Source organism: Nyctereutes procyonoides, unplaced genomic scaffold, assembly GCF_905146905.1.
Source record: "Nyctereutes procyonoides isolate TBG_1078 unplaced genomic scaffold, NYPRO_anot_genome, whole genome shotgun sequence".
In the NCBI taxonomy this organism is placed as follows: Eukaryota; Metazoa; Chordata; class Mammalia; order Carnivora; family Canidae; genus Nyctereutes; species Nyctereutes procyonoides.
In genome coordinates, this window is record NW_026575036.1 from 25,720,914 (window position 1) to 25,737,037 (window position 16,124).

The following is a 16,124-nucleotide window of genomic DNA, read 5'->3' on the forward strand; positions in this document are numbered from 1 at the left end:
TATGAGGATAGGGAAGGGAGCTGTAGGAGAAGGCCAACCGACAGTAACTCTGGGACACCAGGGAAGGACCAGGACAATAAACATCCTCAAATATTTTCCTGCCTTCCTCTCTCCTACTAAGTAACTCTTAGTTGAGGCCAACCAGGATGTAGGTGGCAAGAAAACCCAATGAGGCAACCAACAAAGGTTTGTCTACCAGGACTCAGACCAGAGGAAAATGTGTTTTAGTTCTAGAGGGGCAAAAGAAAATATGTAGCATGCATAAAAGGTAGAGTGGACCATCTGGATGGTTGCACTAAATGGCATTTGCAGGAGTCTTACTGCAAATGAGCAAAGGTGATGAATATTAGTTTTCAGTTAGGCAGGAATGTGAGATTGATGGGAACAAGGGAAAGATGACTACTGAGTAGATGAGGTTTGGGTTGAAGTAACATTGGAAAAGGGAAGATTTTAAGTGAGTCCATGCTAGTGGCTTATAGGAGGACATTATTGGGTAGAAAAGTCCTGTAACTTGATAAACCTATGGGTAGAGTAAGCTCAGATAGAGACAAACATAGAGGTTTTAGAGTAGGTTTTTTTTTTTTATTACAACTACTTATATAGATTGTTGCCATGGCAGTGCTAACAGGAATCATGCCCACAGTAAACCAAATGTTTGTTTTTATATAGAATTCTGTATTCTAAATTCTTGGTTTTATCTTGCCTCTTCTTTTTCCAATATTAATATCTTTCATCATCTTCTTCATTCTGCTCTTTAAATACTTCATCTCCTTACCAGGGTTACTCAACCTCAGTGCCAGTGATTTCTTGGGCAGCATAAGTCTTTATTGTGATGGCTGTTCTATGTATTATAGGATGTTCAGCAACTTCCCCGGCCTCTAACTACTAGGTGCCAGTAGCACACATCCGTTTCCTGTTGTGACAACTAAAAACTGTTTTCAGATATTGCCAAATACCTCCTGGACAAGAGAATCATCTCTTCTGAGAACCCATGCTCTAGACTTTAGGTAACTGACTAGGGGTAGGAGAAAAAGAAGAGGTGTGAGCAGAGCCTCAAGAAATGTAGTGTGTTATAAATAAAGCAAGACACAGGAAGGAATATTCATGGAGAAAAGGGAAACATTTAAACTGCACAACATGCATCCAGGCCAGTGACAAGTTTTCTATGTAGGTATCTCTATAGAAGGGATTCCAGAATGACATATTCTCAAGAAAGATGCCATTGATCAGCCCAAAGAGCCAGGCAGTACTCACCAGCTTCACAGAGATCTCTGACTCATGATCTGGGCATAGCTGAGTGGGTGGCAGATAGCAACATAACCGTCGTAGGCCATAAAAGCCAAGAGGGTGCACTTGGCCACACCTACACCAAAAACCAGATATATTTGGGTCAAGCAAGAGGCAAAGGAGATATTCCTTCACCACCAGGTGGGTCAGCATCTGTGGGATAGTGGTGGTGATGAAGCAGACATCCAGGAAGGATAGGTGGCCAAGGAAGAAGTACATGGGGCTGTTGAGCCTGGAGTCTGTCCAGGTGATGAAGATGATAAGGCCATTCATGGACATGGGGAGCAAAGAGTAGTGCCTGAGTGGAAGAGGAGCTCTGCTCAAAACCCACGAGGATAAATTCTATCACTGTGATCCTGTTCCTAAGTTCCACCATCTGTGACCTGCTTGAGGAGGGAGGACAGGAAAAGCACACATTAGATAGTTGTGTATAGATGCTACCTAGTTGTATAAAAAGTTTGAGGACAAAGGAATGAAAACCAGGAATTTTAGCATACTCCACATGTATTCATATTGTCATGAGCACTGAAAATGCTAGCTGTCAAAATATAGGAACCATTTGACAATATTTTGAAGGAAACTGTAAGGAAGACTCAAGGGGTCTTGAGTTGGGGTGACTCAAGCAGTTAAACATCTGACTTCATCTCAGGTCATAATCCCAGACTCCTGGATGACGTCCCCCATCTGGCTCTCCACTCAGTTGTGAGTCCGCTTCTTTTTCTGCCCCTCACCCTGCTCCTATGCTCTTTCTCTCATATATCAAGAAAATCTTTTAAAAAAAACCCAAAGACTTGAGTAGAATCAATTTTATGGATTTGTTTGAGAAAGAGAGAAAGCACACATGAGTGGGACGGGCAAAAGGAGACTGAGAATCTCACATAGACTTGATGCTGAGCACAACGCCTGATGGGGGCTTGATCTCAGGATCCAGAGATCATGACCTGGGCTGAGGTCAGATGCTTAACCAAGTGAATCACCCAGGCACCTTAACTCAAGGAGAATCAGAGAGATCTATTTAAATATTAAGGAAGCACTTGTTGTGATGAGCAGTAGATATTATATGTAAGTGTTGAATCATTAAATTCTTCTTCTGAAACCAATATTACACTGTATGTTAACTAACTAGAATTTAAATAAAAACTGGAAATGAAAATAAATGAGTAAAAATAATTTTATAAATAAATCTTAATGGGTTCTGCATCTAGTAGAGTGAATTTTCTTTTTCTATATAATCTTAATGAGTAGAACTCAAATCAAAGAGCAGAAATGTCAAAGAAAAAATGACTGATATTTCTTTTTTTTTGATATTTCTGATTGTATATTTTTCTTCTCTTATATATAAAAGTAATGCCTATTCATTACAGAACATCTAGAAAATACCAAAAAGAAAACAAAAAGTAAGTAAATAAAAATAATCATCAAGACAGTAAGGTACTGGCAGAAAGACAGATACATACATCAATGGAACAGAATAGAGAACACAGAAATAAGTGAGAAATATCAGAGAGAGTGACAGACCATGATAGACTCCTAACCCTGGGAAATGAACAAGGGGTAGTGGAAGGGGAGGTGGGTAAGGGTATGGGCTGACTGGGTGATGGGCACTGAGGGGGGCACTTGATGGGATGAGCACTGGGTGTTATACTATATGTTGGCAAATCAAATTCCAATAAAAAATATACAAAAAGAGAATCCAGAAATGGACTCTCAACTCCATGGTCAACTAATCTTTGACAAAGAAGGAAAGAATATCCAATGGAAAAAGTCTCTTCAACAAATGGTGTTGGGAAAACTGGACAGCCACATGTAGAAGAATGCAACTGGACCATTTTCTTACACCATATACAGAAAATAAACTCAAAATGGATGAAAGACCGAAATGTGAGACAGGAATCCATCAAAATATAGAGGAGAATACGGGCAGCAACCTTTTTGACTTTGGCCACAACAATTTTTGCTAGATGTTTCCAAAGGCAAGGGAAACAAAATAAAAAATGAACTACAGGGACTTCAAGATTAAAAGCTTCTGCATAGCAAAGGAAACCGTCAACAAAACCAAAAGATAACCTACAGAATGGGAAATCTTTGCAAATGACATATCAGATAAAGGGCTAGTATCCAAGATCTATAATGAACTTATCAAGTTCAATACCCATAAAAAATAATTCTGTCAAGAAATGGGCAGAAGACATGAACAGTCATTTCTCTAATGAAGACACACAAATGGCCAAAGACACATGAAAAAATGCTCCACATCACTTTGTATAAGGGAAATACAAATCAAAACCACAATGATATACCACTTCATATTGGTTATATTGACTGAAATTAACAACTGAGGAAACAACAGATGTTGGAGAGGATGTGGAAAAACTGGAGCCCTCTTACAGTGTTGTTGGGAATGCAAGCCAGTACAGTCACTCTGGAAAGCAGTATAAAGGTTCCTCAAGAAGTTAAAAATAGAGCTACCCTATGACCCAGCAATTACACTCCTAGGTATTTACCCAAAGGATACAAATGTTATGATCAGATGGGGCACCTGCACCTCAGTGTTTATAGCAGCAATGTCCACAATATCCAAACTATGGAAAGAGCCCAGATGTCCATTAATGGATGAGTGTATAAAGAAAATGTGCTACACACACACACACACACACACACACACACACACACACACACACTGGAATATTACTCAGGCATCAAAAAGGAAGAAGTCTTACCATTTGCAATGATGTGGATGGAACTAGAGGGTACTTTGCCAAGTGAAATAAGTCAATCAGAAAAAGACAATTATCATATGGTTTCACTCATATGTGGAATTTAAGAAACAAAACAAAGTATCATAGGGGAATGGAAGAAAAAATAAAATAAGATGAAATCAGAGAGGGAGACAAACCCAAAGGGATTATTAACTATAAGAAACAAACTGAGTTGTCGGAGGGGAGGTGGGTCGGGGGATGGGGTAACTGGGTGATGGGCATTAACGAGGGCATGTGATGTATTGAACACTGGGTGTAATATTCAAGGGATGAATAACAACTCTATGTCTGGAACTAATGATACACTATATTTTTATTAATTGAATTTAAATAAGATAATAAAAATAAAAAAGAATCACCCAAAGAGAAACACATCAATATTTTAGTTCATGTCTTTTCAACCATTTTGTTTTCTATATTTTAAAAGCTTTTAAGTTCAACATACGGCCTGAGCAGAACCTGCCTTCAAAACTTTAGTGTTGGTGAGCACTATATCTTTAGGATGAAATGTAGCATTGGCTCCTGATTGGAAGATCTGCTGTAAGTCGAACAGGGAGAAAGTATAAAGGATAAAAATACATTTTTTTGTTTGAAAGGGCAACTGGGAACAATTGCATTGTATCTCATTTTATAGTGCAAAATAATTTACTTATCTAATACGTGAGTGTCTACCATGTTCCATATATCGTGCAAGGTGCCAGGGATATATATATAGAATCATGCATGAGAATTTTCTCTCTGACTTCATGGGTATTATACTATATTCAAGGTCATTAGATTAAGGGGATAAGTAAGAATATAAAGAATCCACATAATATATGGAGTATGGATTAATGTATATGTTAATATATGGAATAACAAAAAACCATACTTGTATAAGCAAATATATTTCAAATTCTATTGCATCCATATAGGGAATGTATTCTTTTGAAGGGTCATGGAACACTTGTAAAACACTGTTGATGTATTAGGGTATAAAGAAACCTTAAATGAACTCCAAAGAGCCAAAACAGTTCAGACTATATTCACTATGCTAACACTGGGCATTAATATTCTTAAATTTCTGTATAGAGGAGATTTCTTAAAATTGTGTTTATTTTCTTCCCTTGAGAGAGAAAAAAAGCACAAGTGGTTGATCACCTTGTATGTAGGATTTTGCTTAGCAATATTGTTTATTATCACCGTGCACTTTTTTAAAAAAAGATTTTATTTATTTATTCACGAGGGACATGGCGAAAGAGAGGCAGAGACACAGGCAGAGGGTGAAGAGGCCCCATGCAGGGAGCCCGGTGAGGGACATGATCCCGGGTCCCAGAATCACGCCATAAGCCAAAGGCAGATGCCCAACCACTGAGCCACCCAGGCATCCCATCACTGTGCACTTTAAATATCTTATAACTGTCAATTATACCTAATTAAAGCTGAAAAAAGTCTGTCAAATCCAAATGGATAAAACAGAATATTGCTTGCTGGGTTTTTTGTTTTTGTTTTTGTTTTACTTCAAGGAAAGAAGTAAATTCTTACTGAATATTTTAAATTTATGATGTGTTTTTTGATAAATAAATTATAAATAACATTCTTCTGATCTGCAAGGTCGCCAGGAGTGTTATGTCATTTGTGTACAGCATGAATGCTGAAATCCAGGCTGTGTAATGTAGCCTGTGCTCAATTCATCAAGCTGTGCACCCTAGTGAGGTGTGAGTTCAGAAGTGGTGCCTTCTTTCTAATTCTTCTCTGAGACAGTGACTTTTTGTAATTATCCCAAAGGTACCATATGTGCTAGGGAAGCACTGCTGATCAAGAAGATCCAGCTGTGAGAATATTTAATATTTAAATTTCAGCACTTACATTTTTTGTCTTATTAGATTGGTGAAATTTTGAATGAATAACAATTAATAGGCCTGTGTTGCTCTGAGTGGATTTTGGGAATAAAAAGGCAAAAAGTACTTCTTTTTTTAAATTTTTATTTATTTATGATAGTCACACACACAGAGAGAGAGAGGCAGAGACACAGGCAGAGGGAGAAGCAGGCTCCATGCACCAGGAGCCTGATGTGGGATTCGATCCCAGGTCTCCAGGATCGGGCCCTGGGCCAAAGGCAGACACCAAACTGCTGCGCCACCCAGGGATCCCCGCAAAAAGTACTTCTTATAATGCACTGGTATTCAAAGTGTGGTCCATAGACCACCAACACCAGCAGCATTACCTGAGAACTGGATAGAAACGCAAACTGTTGGGCTTCATTCCAACTACTGAAACATAAACTCTAGGGATGGGGCCCAGAAACCAGTATTTTAACAAGCCCTCCATGTGATTCTGATGCACATTAAACATTGAAACTACTGGTTTAATACAGGGGTGGACACATTATGGCCCCTCAGCCAAATACAACCTACTGCGTATTTTTATAAAGTTTAAGAGGAACAGAGCTACATCCATTTATTTGCGTATTTCTATAATTGTTTTCCCACTACAATGGCAGAGCTTAGTAGTTGCCATAGAGACCATATAGCCTATAAATAAGGTTGTCAGATTTAGAAAATAAAAATATAAGATGCTTTAAGTGTGTTTTTCAGACACTGAATAGTTTTTTATTATTAATATGTTCTGTGCGATATTAGTAACCCAACATACAAAGCCTAAAATATTTACTACTTGCCCCTTTACAGAAGACATAAAGGGTGTGTAAGAGAAGCAATGAAAAGGCCTTACTTAGTCCTGAATACACACTTGGGATTCCAGTGCATCCAGACTCAAGCACTTTCTTCCCAAGAAGAAGACTAAAACTAGGAGACCAATTTGCCTGAATGGAAGGGCAGCTGGTGCCTCTTCTTTTTCTGTTTATTAAACTCACTATATCAGTTGCTTTCCCTTTTTAAAGTGCCTGGTGTTACACATGTTCAATTAAGATAAAGCAGATGTCCTTCAATAGCAATTAAAAAAAAAGATCAAGGGATCCCTGGGTGGTGCAGCGGTTTGGCGCCTGCCTTTGGCCCAGGGCGCGATCCTGGAGACCCGGGATCAAATCCCACGTCGGGCTCCCGGTGCATGGAGCCTGCTTCTCCCTCTGCCTGTGTCTCTGCCTCTCTCTCTCTCTCTCTGTCTGTGACTATCATAAATAAATAAAAAAATTAAAAAAAAAAGATCAAGCAGATGTTTTAGAAGCATTGTCCAAGTAATTCATGTGACAATAAAACTAGACATGATTATGAAAATAGCCCCACCTACTTGAAAATTGGGGGAAAACCCCTCTGAAAACAATCCTTAGATCAAACAACCAATCAAAGCAGTAATTACTGACTATCTAAAAAAATACTAGTAATGAAAAGCAGCATATACTAAGTACTATACACTTATATTTGTTAAAGTAGCCTGAAATCATTTTTTTACTCAAAAAAAAAAAAGAAATAGAAATGAAATAAAAAAACAAAATCGCTGAAGGGGTATTCACTATTCTGAGTGAAAGGGATAAAGTGCAGTTGTTCTAAACCTTGGTTTCACATTATACTCACTTGAAGAGCCTTTAAATGTCTCCTTGGCAGAAGATATGAATAGGCATTCTCCAAAGAAGATATCGAGATGGACAACAGACACATGAAAAGATGCTCAACATCACTCATCATCAGGGAAATACAAATCAAAATCACACTCAAGTATCACCTCACACCTGTCAGAGTGGCTAAAATAAACACAAGAAACAACAAGTGTTGGCAAGGATGTGGAGAAACAGGAGCCCTCATGTACTGTTGGGAATGCAAACTGGTGTAGCCACTGTGGAAAACAGTATGGAGGTTCATCAAAAATTAAAAATAGAATTACTATATGATCCACTACGTAGTAGAACATAGTAATTCCACTACTGGGCATTTACCCAAAGAATACAAAAACATTAATTTGAAAAGATACAGGCGTGCCTATGTTTATAGAAGCTTTATTTACAACAGTCAAATTATTCATTTGTTGATTGATAGATGAATGGATAAAGAATGTGTGGTATATATACACAACGGAATATTATTCTATCATAAAAAAGAATGAATCTCAAGACTTGCAACAATATGAAGGAGCTACAGAGTATAATACTAAGTGAAATAAATCAGTCAGACATAGACAAATACCATATGATGTCACTCATATGTGAAATTTAAGAAACAAATGAACAAAGGAGGAAGAGAGAGAGAGACAGAGAGAGACAGAGACAGAGAAGCCAAGAAACAGACTCTTGATTATAGAGAACAAACTGATGGTCACCAGAGGGGAGGGGGGTGAGTAGATGGGTGAAACAGGTGATGGGGATTAGAGTACACTTATCATGATGAACACTGAGTAATGGGTAGTTGTTGAATCACTATATTGTGCACCTGAAACTAATATAATACTGTATGTTAATGATGTCACATATCAGACACATTAAAACAGAATGTATTGAGATGGCTCAGTCATCAATATTTTTTAATAATAAATTTATTTTTTTATTGGTGTTCAATTTGCCAACATACAGAATAACACCCAGTGCTCATCCCATCAAGTGCCCACCTCAGTGCCCGCCACCCAGTCACCCCCACCCCCCGCCCTCCTCCCCTTCTACCACCCCTAGTTCGTTTCCCAGAGTAGGAGTCTTCCATGTTCTGTCTCCCTTTCTGATTATTTCCCACTTATTTTTCTCCTTTCCCCTTTATTCCCTTTCACTATTATTTATATTCCCCAAATGAATGAAACCATATAATGTTTGTCCTTCTCCGATTGACTTATTTCACTCAGTCATCAATATTTTTAAAAATTCACCAGGTAAGTCCAATGGTGCAACCAAATTTGAGAATTATCAAAATAGAGAAAGGAGACAAAGGGCTATAACCAAATAATGCCAGGCCCTGACAGTTTTTATATGAGTTCTTTCTAATCTTCTCACCAATCAGGTATTTTTGAAGACTACCAGAACTGTTTACAAGAATAGAAAAAATAAAAGCTTATTATTTTTAAGAAGTCATCAAACTACTGATACCAAAACCTGAGAAAGTACACACAAAAAAAAGTTGTGACCAAGATAATTTATTTTTTTATTTTTTAAGATAATTTATTAATAATGAAATAGGCAAAGCAAATTACTAGCAAATGGAATCTATCAGTGCATTCAAAGCATACTGTGCTATGACCAAGTAAAATTTATCCCAGGGATTTAAAGTTTTCCTTATATGAAGAATTCTACTAATACAACTCACCATATTAATATGACAAAGATGAAAAATTTCTAATCAATGCAATGTTAAGACATTTGATAAAATTCAACAGAAATGTCTGATTTAAAAAAAATCCTTAGTAAAATAGGACTAGAAAGAGGCTTCCATGTCATAATTTAAAAATTTATCTAAATTAAAAGAATTATAATGCATACTATGTGTTAGATATTGTTTGTTCTACATGTGCTTTAAGTAGTAATTGTTCTAAACTTCAAAATAATATATGGGGTAGGCAATCTTTCTTTTAACCTCACAGAAAGAGTCAGTGATTTGCCCAGCTTCACACAGTAAATGAACAGTGAATCTTAAATTAATACCTGGGAAGTCAGATTCCAGAAGCTTCACTGTCAACTACTCCCACATTTTCAGGGTTTTGACTGCCCGACAAGTTATTAGCCAAAACATATGACGAATTAAAGGAGTGGTATATTGGTAAGTGTTTAACAGATATCTGTGAGGGGCTCTGATTTGTAGCATTTGCCAATTTCTATAGTGTAAATACTCCCATCATGACCTATTTCAAGCTAGAAATGTGACATCACTAAACATGCTTTAGGGAAATATGTTCATTAGGTTACTATAATTTTTGCAACCATACAGACATAACAGATGTAAATAATCTTGATAGCATAGATAATATTAAGAGAGTGAAAAAACTTAGGAAGTAACAAATTTTTAGCATTACCTTTGTTTTTAAATATAATTTATTTAGTAGTAAGCTTATATAAATTTGACAACTAGTTCTTAAACTTTCTGAAAACTTAATGGCTCTTGAGAGCTGGTACCAAATGGCTTCAGTACACCACTGGAATGAAAAGGAAAGGGAAGAATTATCATTTGCAGAAGATATTTCCAGTAGAGTGAATTTCTCCTCTCTTTATGTTTCTGCCTCAACCTATAGGGAGGCCATAATTTCTACCTAAATTTCTCCCATTAAGGGGGAGTAATGTTACAGGAAACTCTTTCATCCCACTGTTCATCTTTACTCTAGAAATAAATATCCCTCAGCTTGGCACTGGTTACATATATTATGGTACATGCACAAAATGGGACAATCTTTTGGAAATTGAGTCTTACCTCATTCTGTTGCTATGGCTGGAAATGGTCTTTTTGTCACCAAATCACTGTAATAGGTAAGAAAGACAATCTCATGAAGCCTGAGGATGAGCTAGCCCAGGCAGAGAACATCTGATATTGGGGTTCTCTCTGGAAAAGATGGTGCCCTATAAATTTATATAATTTCTCACATATAATCTCTCAAATTATCCCAAATCAATTCTACTCAGATAAAACTTCTTTACCCATTTATAGTAATTTATAGTTTACAAAGCACATTCACATACATTATCCCATTTAACTCACAAAAATCCTGTGAAGTAGATACTACCTCCATTTCACAGATCAGGAAACTGAGACTCAGAGATCTAAAGTAACTTGCTTAACATCATACAGCTATTAAATGAAACCAATGAAACTCAGACCAGATCTTTAAAGTCCTTAGAAGGGACGCCTGGGTGGCTTAGCGGTTGAGCATCTGCCTTTGACAGAGAGCGTGATCCCCGCCCGGGGAACGAGTCCCGCATGGGTTTCCCTGCAAGGAGCCTGCTTCTCCCTCTGCCTGTGTCTCTGCCTCTCTCTCTTTCTGTGTGTCTCTCATGAATAAGTAAATACAATCTTAAAAAAAAAAAACAAAGTCCTCAAAATACCTTTCCACCATACCAAGGTGGCTAGGGCAGAGATGTTATTACCTCTTGCAAGTTACACCATTAATTAATGTTCCATTTAGTCAAGAATACACATGCACACACTATGTTCTGACCCACATTTCCTTATAGTTATATTCCTCATTCTTTGAATTTAATCATGATAGAGAACAATTTATTGTGTGTGTGTGTGTGGCACGGAAATCCCTCTGAAATTTGAATACATTTATGAACCATTTTAACCTTGTCCCTCAAGCTGAATATTCATGAGAATTCATGAGCTTTTATCAGGTCTTGCTATCCTTATTTCCTCATTACCTTTAAAGTTTCCAGAAATAAGAAAAGGAACAACTAAAGAAGAAATGGATTGGAGACATGAAAGAAAGTATAAGAACTAAATAAGCACATTTGCATTTTAAAAAATTGAATGTGTATAATACCCTTGGCTAGACAGGCTGATCAGATCATCCCTGAAACAAAGAATTATATACTAATGAGGGGGTTGAATCAGAACCCTGAAAAGAGAAATTTAAGAGGTTAAGAAAGAACAATCTGGAAAAATACTCCTATTCAAATACAGAAACCAGCTGTTTGCTCTACAACTCCCACAGGACAGACCAATAGGAATGGAGGTAAGTGCAACAAGAGTATTAAAATAGAGAAAAAGGAATATTTTGATTTTAATGAGGGATTTAAAAGCATCAAAGTGATTGGATGCTCTGTGTCCAAAATTAGGACAGATTCCAGAGCATCAGGTCTTGTTTCAGCTCAAAACAGTCCAAAAGCAAAGAGTGGACTGGAGCCTGCACTTCCTTGTTTGCTTTCTTGTTTAACAACAAGACACATCCACTTATTTAAGTAGAAGACTGGGTGACTTTTTCTGCTTCTTACTCACTCATTTCCACATGCAATTAGTCTTTCATTTTCTCATTTCACCTCTTCCACCACCTTTATGCACCCTATACTGCAGTTACTATTTATCATATAGAAACCCGTCCATCTGTTCATTCAGGTATTAGTTGGTGGCTACTATGCACATACTCCACTCCTTCTTGCCTCCATGAATTCACACATTCTGGTTGTTTTCTATGTAATGCCCTTCATCTTTATTGGCGTCTAGTGAAATTCTTTTTTTTTTTTTGTGATGTGGATCATATGCCACTTCCTTAACAAAGTCTTCCCCAATAACTTGCCATTCCCCCCTCCCACTTTCTCTTACTGAAAATAGTTTAATTTTGGCAAAGTAAGTTCTTTTTATTCCATTATTAGCTCTCTTTTTCCTTTTTGAGTATAGTTGACACATGATGTTACATTAGTTTCAGGTATACAACAGTGGTTCAACACCTCTTTATGTTATGCTATATTCACCACAGGTGTAGCTACCATCTGTCACTGCAACACTATTTTCTCTTTGAGCCATAAGTGCTGTGTACAGTTTATACAAGGCCCTCAAAATAATCGGAAGAATTAAATTGGCTTTATACTCATTCTTGGGAAGAGACCAATACTGAGATATTTAACATTTTATAATGGATTAGCTAAGAAATAAATACTAAATATAACTGACAGAAATAATCAGTACACAAATAAAAATTAAAATAGCCAAAACTGGATGTAGTAAAATGTAGATCTATAAATTTTGACCTGGGAAAATGGGACTGGATAAAAATAATGCCCACAAAAGAAAACACATAGTAGCAGAAGCTATATGTAAAATTTGATTTGGACAAAGACTGGTAACAGAACTGCTTGATAAGTTAAACATAATCAGTCTGGATGAAAATAATTTAGTATTTTTTATAGTCTTTTTAGTTTTTTATTATTTTTATTTTATTTAAAATCAATTAATTAACAGTGTATTATTAGTTTCAGAGATAGAGTTTAGTGATTCATCAGTTGCACATAACACCCAGTGCTCATTACATCAAGTGCCCTCCTTAGTGCCCGTTACCCTGTTACCCCATCCCCCTCTCCCTCTCCTGATGACAAAATTGGAAATATCTAAAGTAGTATAATAGAAAATTGGTTAAGGGATTGATTCAAGTTAATGGAATTAATTATTAAGAATAATTTCATATCAATAATTTATATGAATTTGGTGCTGGTATAATTCTGATTTAAATATCTGTATTCAGGGATCCCTGGGTGGCGCAGCGGTTTGGCGCCTGCCTTTGGCCCAGGGCGTGATCCTGGAGACCCGGGATCGAATCCCACGTCGGGCTCCCGGTGCATGGAGCCTGCTTCTCCCTCTGTCTGTGTCTCTGCCTCTCTCTCTCTCTGTGTGACTATCATAAATAAATAAAAATTAAAAAATATATATAAAAAAATAAATATCTGTATTCATTAACATAGAATCAATCTCAGGACCAAAATAGTGAGGGAAAAATAACTACAGGGACATAATTGTGGGACAAAAATATCTACTGGCTCTCCAACAGAGTAAGCTTTCTTTTAAATATTTTATTTATTTATTCATGAGAATATACAGAGAGGAGAGAGAGAGAGAGAGTCAGAGACACAGGCAGAGGGAGAAGCAGGCTCCATGCAGGGAGCCTGACATGGGACTCTATCCCGGGTCTCCAGGATCACACCTTGGCCTGAAGACGGCGCTAAACCGGTGAGCCACCCAGGCTGCCCAGAGTAAACTTTTGATTAATGATTTTTGAACAAGGAAATGAATATTTAAACTGTAATTTTTGTGAACTCTTTGTAATTATGTAATCCACAAAATCTGCTTAAAATTCATATTTGCCAAATTTGGAATATTTAATACACAATTATATTATTTTAATCCTCTGATAATTTTGCATTACTTTGTGTGCTTCTCCCCTTCTATTTAGCTTTGGAACATTTCTTTTCTTTTTAAAGATTTTATTTATTTGTTTAACAGAGAGAGAGAGAGAGTGCACAAGCAGGGGGAGCGGCAGAGGGAGAAGCAGGCTATCTGCTCAGCATGTGTGGCTTGATCCCAGGACCCTGGGATCATGACAGAAACCAAAGGCAGACGCTTAACCAGCTGGGCCACCCAGGTACCCCTCTTTGGAGCATTACAAGGAGTTTTAAATTCTAATCTATATATGGACCCTTCTGCCTTAATTTCCCGCAAGCATATTATGTTGTATTAATCAGGAAATGAGATCATTCAATAGAAGTCCATCATACAGAAAAACATCAGAACACTTAATATTTCATTATTTCATGGGTCCATCTGCTTTCCAAAAAAAAAAAAAAAAAGAGAGAAACTTGAGGACAAGAGAAAAGAAATATGTTAATCTCTTTCCTTTCATTTAAGAAAGCAACTAGATGCTTCACACTACCACTTAATTATAGTGTATAAAATTTTGAATATATTTCAAAAACTCACAGATAAACTGGAAGAAAATAGAGTTGAACTTTGAATGAAGGGGAACTTCTGAACCAAAGGTAATAAGTCACCAGCCCTCTGGCCCACACAGGTGTGTTTTATTCAGCCTATAGTCTTCTCTGAAGGATACCTCACATAAAACTCTAAATTCTAGCTTATCAGGGAAGAACAATCAGAAGGTCTTGCTACACTGTGCCTATTCTCATTAACAACAAATTGGAATTTTGTGCTGGTCTCTCCTTTACAAGACTCAAGTCGTCCAGTCTCAAGACTCCCCACTGTCATGCCATTGCACTATTTGACCACTGAAGGAATTTGAGCTTAAGGGCATTGTCTAAGTCATACAAGAAATCATGAAGAGAAAGATTTTTACATCAAATGGGAAATTTTGATATAACAACAAAGAAAGCTACCTTATTTGTTTGTAACAAATAACTGATTAAAAAACATGCAATTATAAGAGGCACCAACATATTAAATTTATCATGTAAAAAGCTCATCAAAAACACCAAAGTGTTAAGAGATAAAAGGATTAAAATACCATGCTGAGTCTAGAGAAAGAGAAGGAGAGAGAGAGAGAGAGAAATAAAAGGATAAGAACTCTTAACTGATAGAAGTGAAAAAAACATCCAAAAGCATACAAACTCATTAATAATCTAACAATGGTTTCAGATCAGATACCATTTCTTTTTTCTAAAGTATTTCCAAAGTAGAGTTTATTATCATTTCACTTTCTTGACGTTAAAGGAAGACAAATTATCTGAATTTAAAATACACTTCTTAGCTGTTTTCAAAACAGAGTATTTTGTATGTTTGACATCTTCTCATAGCAACAATCTTAAATATTAGCTCATGAAATGTCTTTGCAGGACTCCAATGTGACCAGTATGGTTAGAAAATAATGATAAAACCAAGCCACTACCAAATTTTTATAAGAATGTAGTAAGAAAATATGAATCAGTTTTAGAAGATCAAACACAATGGTGATTTTCAACATACTAACCACTGCCTGCTGTTTAAAACCATTAAAGATGAACTATATCAAAACTTAAACCTTCAAAATATCAAAGAGCCGAGATAGTTACTGTCTTTTGTTAGTTATATATAATAATCCATTGCAAATCAAATTTTCTCCCATTAAAAATTCAAAATCTCTTTTGTATTTCCATGCAAAAGGTGAAATTTGGTTATAGTAGTTGAATTTTTTTTTTACTATAAGCCACTTTCCCATAAGAATTGATATTTTTATCCATAGATTCTTCATTGCCTATGTCATTACTTCTCCTTTTTATTTTCTGAATAAGAAAGTATGTTCCAATATGTTTTTTTTTTTAAGCTGGCTGCTTTAGAGCAAATAAACGTTTATTTTCTTTTAGTTTTAGTGGCATGTAAGTTTTATTTTATTTTTTACATTTTTAAAATTTATTTATTTTTATTAATTTTAAAGATTTTATTTATTTATTCATGAGAGACACAGAGAAGGAGAGGGAGAGAGAGGCAGAGACACAGGCAGAGGGAGAATCAGGCTCCATGCAGGGAGCCCGATGTGGGATTCGATCCTGGGTCTCCAGGATCAGGCCCTGGGCTGAAGGTGGAGCTAAACCACTGAACCACCGGGGCTGCCCCATTTTTAAAATTTAAATTCAATTTGCCAACATATAGTATAACACTCAGTGCTCATCCATCAAGTGTTCTCCTCAGTGTGAGTCACCCAGTTACCCCATTCCCCCACCCATTTCCCCTTCTGCAACCCTTTATTTGTTTCTCAGAGTTA

General features: G+C 36.6%; 1 pseudogene; it reads right to left on the minus strand.

The window, feature by feature from the left end:
* Positions 1-1,053: 1,053 nt before the first annotated feature.
* Positions 1,054-1,663, minus strand: LOC129505519 (olfactory receptor 10AD1-like; annotated as a pseudogene).
* Between the last annotated feature and the right edge of the window lie 14,461 nt (positions 1,664-16,124).